Source organism: Magnolia sinica, chromosome 15 (genome assembly GCF_029962835.1).
Source record: "Magnolia sinica isolate HGM2019 chromosome 15, MsV1, whole genome shotgun sequence".
NCBI lineage: Eukaryota > Viridiplantae > Streptophyta > Magnoliopsida > Magnoliales > Magnoliaceae > Magnolia > Magnolia sinica.
In genome coordinates this window covers 2,397,134-2,404,880 of record NC_080587.1, presented here as the reverse complement: position 1 = coordinate 2,404,880, position 7,747 = coordinate 2,397,134, and the positions used below count along the sequence as shown (strand labels likewise).

General features: G+C 37.9%; 2 long non-coding RNA genes across 2 annotated transcripts; one reads left to right on the top strand and one right to left on the bottom strand.

Annotated features, from left to right (window-relative positions):
• Positions 1–1,698: 1,698 nt before the first annotated feature.
• LOC131227219 (uncharacterized) lies at positions 1,699–2,657 on the top strand. Its single transcript, XR_009162114.1, has 2 exons — positions 1,699–1,750; positions 2,259–2,657. It is a non-coding gene; the product is annotated as an uncharacterized LOC131227219 (long non-coding RNA).
• Positions 2,658–3,249: 592 nt separating this feature from the next.
• On the bottom strand, positions 3,250–7,360 carry LOC131227218 (uncharacterized). The gene is made up of 2 exons (XR_009162113.1): positions 6,997–7,360; positions 3,250–3,567 (listed from the first exon to the last, which is right to left on the bottom strand). It is a non-coding gene; the product is annotated as an uncharacterized LOC131227218 (long non-coding RNA).
• Between the last annotated feature and the right edge of the window lie 387 nt (positions 7,361–7,747).

Genomic DNA, 7,747 nt, shown 5'->3' with positions numbered 1-7,747 from the left:
GGATTGAGCATTACAGGCTACTGGCTCTGTTTTTTGGATTTTTTTTATTTTTTTTTTCAGATTGAGATGCTCTAGATCAAGTTCTGGGTATGGGCATGGATCAGACTCTGGCTGATTTGGATCCAGGTTCTGAGTTTGGGCAATAATTTAGGAAGATATCAAGCAGCAAGCCCATAAGCCCCTGTTCAAATACTAGAAAAATCAGCTAATAAAAAGGTGGGTCTCATATGGACATTTAATACTTATCATCTCTCACATGGGTTATATACCGTAAATGCCCAATTGAAAACTCAACTCCAATCCACAAAATAGGTGGGCCATTGTTTATGTGAACAGCCAATACAAATGAGAATTGGCATCCTTCAAGCACATGTACCACAATCGGTGGTACATAAATTTTTCAGCCATATAACAGGTAAGGGTGGAGTTAAAAAAGTAAAATTGTTTTGATGCATCTTATGACTAGAAAACAAATGTACTATGCAAAGGCAGTGGAGGCGAGCACAAATCATGTCCGACAGGGTGTTGGATGCACTTAAGCACCAATGAAAAAGCACTGTATATTTCTGTGGTTCGGACACCAGGTCAATATGGTTGCCATATTTCTGTTTTTTGGGTTTTTGGTTTTTTTTTTTTTTTTTTTTTTTGTATCTGTATTTGTTTTTGTTTTTGTTGTTCTTTTAGAAACAAAAACAAATACAAATGGGTTTGCAAGTGGGGCAATGTATGTTTGGGGGTAGCTTTTGTGTTTTAGTGCGCCGATGACAGCTAATCATCGAGAATTTTCTTGATAAACTGTATGTTTATTGAATCCATTTAGCCATGGCCCACAGCGTTATGCTCTTTCTGATCAAGCAGTTGGGGAACTGATAGAAATCAATGGTGTAAGTAAGATCTAGAAGTCCAAATAGGGGGGAAAAATCAACCATAAATCAGTATTCAGTCATATATACTTCTGGCTGAGGCTCAGCTGCAGAAAAAGAACAGAGGGGTAACTTGTTTTGCTCTCAAGTGAAACAGAGTCAACTTGGTTACAGGAGCTTTGGTTCCATATTCAAAAAAGAAAAAGTAAAAAAAAACAAAAGTCAACTTGGTTACAGGAGCTTTGGTTCCATGTTCAAAAAAAAAAAAAAGAAGTAACAAACAAAAAAAAGTCCATATACATATGTCAATCCCTTGAACTGTAAGGGAACTACAACACTAAAAAGCTGCTTTTATAGGGAATTTGATAACACCACTAGAAGCTACTTCTTGCAGCTTCTCTTACAAAGTAGAAGGTATTCTAACGTATAGAATGGCTTCTACTTTGAAAAAAGTAGCTGCCACTAAATGCACTTTTATATCAGGAAGACACTCCCTACCAGCAACCTTAGTATGACTTTCATTTCTTATTTCAAAATTTTCAATACTTACAAGATATGCAATTATTTAAAATATTCCTTAGTATTTCTAGAAGTTTTGATTTATTTTTATTAACTATTGAGTCGAGTTAAGTTGAGTCTTTGAGTCAACTTGACCCAGATGAATATGGAGTCAAGTTTTTGGGTGATTCCAGCAACCATGGCTGACTTTGTTTTCCATTTCTCTATGATGATCCAGAATCTGAGCAAGGAATATTTGAACAGGTTTTGAATGGGGACCTTGACTTTTTGTCAGATCCATGGCCTAGTATCTCTGAGAGTGCAAAACATTTAGTAAGGAGAATCCTTATTAGAGACAAAAAAGCGGCTAACCGCCCATCAAGTTCTGTGTGAGTGTTTTTTTTTTTTTTATAACTATATCATGTTTTATAATTTAGAGATCTTGAAAATGGTGAAATATTTATGGTTTTGTTTATTAGTGCAGAAATACTTCTCAATTCTCGTTCTGTTTTGTTATCTTCCAATGATGGACATGCTTCTCACTGTCCTTAATCTAGAAAATTCAGTGGTCTTCAGAAATTTCCTTTAGTTGGCACAGTATTTAAGGATAATGAAACCTTATAACTTATAAGCCTTGGTCATTATGCCTTAACAAGGCAAACAAAAAATCATCATTACAATCTTGCAGCTACACTCGCAAATAGATATGCGATGCGTGCTTCCATTTAACTGCCTTGAAATATTTCTCTATGGAAATTCATGTGGCCTCGTCCTTTTACAGAAATTATGGATAGTTATGTCATTTTGGGTAGATTGGAAATCATATCCTTCCTAGTAAACCGGATGGTCCTTTTCTTTTTTCTGCCTATGCTTAATGTATAGTTGGTTTTCTTGCAGGCCATCCATGGGTTCAGGTTGATGGTATAGCTCCTGATAAGCCTCTTGATTCTGCAGTTCTAAGTCGCATGAAGCAATTCTCTGCTATGAACAAGATCAAGAAAATGGCCCTCAGAGTGGTTCAAGTTGCTTGCTGGAATTTGTACTTTATCTACAACTAGTTGAAGGCGAACTTAACCTCAACCCATTTTTAGAAGCATTTTGCCCTTGAAAAGGGAATTCAGCAGCATAAGAAGAAATGAGTCCCATTTTTATTTTCTTTGATCAATCTGAATTTTATTAGAAAAGGAGTCAGTGATCTCCATTGTCATAGCCTTGTTTCAGCTTTCATCTTTTTAGATCCTGCTTTTATGGATCTTAAAGGAAATATATTACAATAAATGTTATCTTGTTATTGTATAGATATGTCACTGTTATGTTTCCACAGTGAACATGTCTAACCGCATATTTATACAGATCTCTAGGGTCCTCTGTCTCTCTGGTGTTGGCTATGGTCTATCAGGTCATGTACTAGCAATGGTAAAAGCACTACTATTGTATAAATTATTAACATTGGCAATAGCTACAGAATTTGGCCATAGTTATTGATATTATAAGCCGTAGCACTAGTCCTAGTTTTAGCTGCAAATGTAACTATATCTTAGAAACCTATCGCTACGGTATTAATTACTACGGATTATAACCGTAGCTATAGGTGAAACTGAACTCTTTCTGGGCTGGCCACCCAGAAGCATGTGTTTTATCATCCACACCATCCATCTTCTTGTTCTATCACACAATGAAGTGTGATCCACTGCTGAAATAGCGGAATTCAGGTGGTCCATCATAGCTGCTCAGTTGCCAGGCAGTATTGATAATGATATCAAGAACTACTGGAACACCCAGCTAAAGAAGAGATTGATTGGGACTCTTCCCTCTCAAAGAAAACCACAGCAGCAACCACCCTTCCATCTCCTTATGAAAGAAAAGCACAGCAGCAAAAATTTATACATGCACATTAAGCATGCCCTACCTTACGGATTTATATATATTTATTGTACAACTTTATAATAAAAATTATATATATTTACAACAATAAGTTTACAATGGTCTGAATACATGAAAAATAAATAAATAAATCCTCTATGCTCCACTCCTTGTTTAAGCATGCATGATGCATGGTGCAAACCACAGAGCATGTCATGATGCATGACCAAGCAACAGAACTAGGATCTTTGGCTTGTTGAGAGAGGCAAAGCATTTTGTAAGTTTGGGGTTTCCTTGTTTGAATTACTTTGAGAGAGTCCACTCCCTATCTGCTCCAGAAAACCTGATGGAAGTGAACAAAATAAAATCTCATTATTTCAGTATCAAATAAATCTAGGCATCAAACTAAAATGCACAAATCACATTTTGCAGTATGAAACTTTAAATTGCAACAGTCAAGCATACCTGCAAAATCCATGAAACAGTTTAAAAGTGCCAAGTCTAACAGATTCTTGGAAAATTCGGTGACTCTCTTGTAGGCAAAGCAAAGTAAAAAACATAAATTAAAAACCCAACCCACCCATTTGGAAAGATCTCAGTTCCCTCTGAAGTGTTGTTTTCATCCCATCAAGAAGAACACAGAACCAGAAAGAAAAAGAAAAAGAAATCCCAAATATGGGTAGGGCTCCTTGCCTTAAGTGGGTTGCTATGCTGTTTCTCATGATTTATCAACTAAACAGTACTGCTTTTAATCACAGCGGGTGGCCTTCGAAATGTTCTAGTAATTGGTGTTGATGCGCTTTCCCGATATGTAGATTGGAAAGATAGAGGTACTTGTATCCTCTTTGGTGATGTTGTTGGGCAGTATTAGTACAAGTACCTGGCTCTTTAACACTAAAGATGCATTTATATGCACGTGCAGTATTAGCACCAGTACCTGGCTCTTTAACATTTCTTCCATCAGATATTATTTACTTTGATTTTGTTTTTCATATCCTTATCTCGTCCATGAAACTAGCTTCCAAAAATGGTAATAATAATATTAATAAAACTAAATTAAACTAAACGAGGTCTGAAACTTGAGTCAGGCCTGCTGCTACCATAAACATCCCTAAAATGACAGCTTTGTAGTTGTTTCAGTTAGGATTAGGATCCCAAATCTGCCAATCTTCACCATCTGAGGGAATTTAAATTGGTGTAGTTTCAATTCATACATTTGATTTCTTCTTGAGCAGGTGTACCCAGAACCTGCAGACACAAGCAAAATGAACTTGTAATATTTCCTGAAGATAACAACATTCTCATCCAATAGTATTAGTTTTTTTCTTCTTTTTTTTCTAGTGCATGGACTAATGGCTTTTATTTTAAAATGTGAGCAATTTTTCTATATGTGTGGACCTGATCAATATATAAACCTGCAATGTGTCATGTGGATGGGATGATAAACCTATCAATTCTCAAGAAATGAAAAAAAAATTAAAAAAAATCTTAACCTTATAACTAATTATTGCAATTCAGTTCATCTGTGCATTCAAACTCAACCTTATAAATTTCTCAATTCATTTCATAAGCGAGAAGGAAGTTATTAGAAAAAAGAAAATGTTATTCAAAATTTCAACGACCTTAAAATACCAATCAACAACAGTTGAATGTTTCACTGTCCTTGAAACATGCACGCAAATATTTTTCTTAATTAGATGTGGCACGCACACAGTAAGGCACACCTGATTAACTGCCCAGAATCCAGGTGTCACACAAAACTGCAGCAAGAATAGGATTCAGAATCCTACTCATGGAAGCAGCCATCACCATTCTTTTCTTACAATCATGGTTGAAGATACAGTAGATAAGAAGGTGAATTCTCACAATCGTTGCAAAAGCAATGGCCGCGGTCCATTGTTGTAACCGCATATGGGGAAACATCCTCAATATAGATATTGCAAGTAATTGAAGATGATGACTGCGATGAGGAAAGCCCTTGCTGCTCCACAACCATTACGCATGCCTCAGAAAATAACCTATCTCTTCCCTTCTCTATGAGTACTGCTAACAATCTCTCAACATCCCAACGGTGCTGGATGAGTAGAGTCTGCGCATGTTGTTCACTCAGTGTTAGCAAGTCAATTACCCTATGCAAGTCTTCTCTCTGCAAGAATTTATATCAGTATCAAACATGGGAAACTACACCAAGAGTCTGGAGATGAATTCACAGGGGGAAAACATGGAGTGGATTTATAACCTGCGCAGCCAAAAGTGATTCTTTTGTGATAACGTGCAAAATTCCAAGAAGATAACTAGAACATGCTAAAGTTCCTTGGAGACCACAAACTTAATTAGATGCAATTTATCATCTTATCAGTAAATACTATTAGCATTCATCCAAGTCATTGTGGCCAAAATGGGTGATTAGTTTGTCAAAATCAGATCAATTATTCCACGGATCTTGTAGATATGAGCTTGCTGGGTGGGACCCAGTTTGGAGTGATCACATGAGTGTGAGAATGGGTTGGTGCTCTTGTATGTTTGACAATTTCATGTTACAAAGTTCCAAGGTGCATATGGGAAGATATTCATAGCTATGTGGAGACCTGTTTGGGAAGGAATCTTTGAAGGGAAGGATAATGATCTTCCCTACTTTACTACTTCCCTGAATAGTATCCATCTCGACTAACTGTCTAGAGGAGAAAAGGCAAGGAAATTGTGAGGAGGACATACAGCAGGCATCTCCATCAAGGGAAGGATTCAAGCAGTCCATAGCAATATGGTATTCATGGCCACCATCACAGGTACATACATGTTGATCATAGAGACACTGCTTCAATGAAAAAGTTGAGATGAGATTAGTTTCCGATTTTCTGCTTGTAAAGGCCAATGCCAAACGTTACAGATCTGGCTATCTGGAGGTGGAACAAAAGCATGGCTATGCATGGGTTCTGGGAGTAGTAACTGAAATTTTAATATATAACCATTCATCATGGGCCACACATCAGTTGAATGGGATGGAACACAGAAAGGTGGCCCACCTGCATGGTTGCGACAGAAATACCTACCATACCATTGACAGTTTTCCTTTTTTCTCCATTGAATGTGGACGGTTGTTTAAACTCTCTATTCACAGGCCCCAATAAAAGCAGTTAAGATCACCCGACAAAGGAAATTGCTGAACCATGTCCTATCCATCACAGGCTTCACCAAGTGAACAGTCTAGATCAGCAAAAGGTGGGCCTATCTATAAAGTTACTGTGGGAGAAAACACTCAATTCATTCTATTGAGCATCGTGTAATACTTCATAATATCCCATTCGTCAAACAGGTCGAAGATCATCCATGCAATTCAAAGGGCATATTTTCAATCGAACTATCTTCAATCAATAAAATCAAAATCCCCAAAAATGAATAAGATTCCATCACGTAACCAATTTTCCGCCTAAAATATGGAGCATATTTCAATCCTACACATTCCAATTTGCAAATTTCACACCCAATCCAAGAAACAATCTTCCACATAGAAATAATTTGCACGCATTACAACAGAAATCAATATTCCACTTCCGTCGATTCTCTCAATTTCCATAGGATTGGATCCGCCGCGGCAGCAGCTGATAGTAAAAACAGAAAAGGCCTAAAAATCCATTTTTTGAGCAATCATCATCCACGATCTAAAGAATCAACCGACCAAACTAAAACCAACGATTGTGATTCAAAGCTAGGAAGAATCCAGATTTCAAATGTAAATCAATCTTCTCGAGAAGAATCTGATGCGGTTACAGACCTGACAAGAGGGCACGTTTGGAGAAGGCCAATCGCAATCGTCTTCATCGTCGTTTTCGATTCCTTGGAGGGAGTCTCGATCGGATTAGTAATCCTGCTCATCGTCGCTGCTCATCGAATCCGCCATCGGAGAAAGAGGGAAGAGAGAGAGAGGCTACACGGGGCATTTGGTGACGGATTGAGGGAGAGAGGGCCGCTTGCAGCAGTTTAGGGAGAGAGAGAGAGCCAGACGGATAGGGTAAAACAACCTTTTAAGCAACCGTGTACGTGCTCGACCTTACCATAATCGGTTTCACCGGTTTTCTTCCTTCAATCCGCGCTTACATCTCAACCGTTGGTTTCACAAACTCAAATCCGACGTTCAACGTGCTGCCACCAGTCGACCTTACGGAGTGCGACCATAAGGTGAGCGTTTCCGCTTTTATATATATATATATATATATATCATCCAATTCTGTACGACCTAATCAACAGGTTAGATGTCAAATAACCATTACAATGGAGCTTAGGAGGTCTTTAATGGTGAATATTCAATCACTGTTGTTTTCGCATGGGCTGGTTCACCTGAGATTTAGACCTAAAATTATCTTTCAAAATGGATGGATGGCATGGATAAAACACATACATCATGGTGAGGTCCACGCAGCACCGACCATTAGCCACCTAATGGTGGTGGAGTCACGAGCCACACTAAGTACGACTTCACCAAAGAGGGTTCATCCCTTACCGTGGGCCCACCTTGATCTATATGT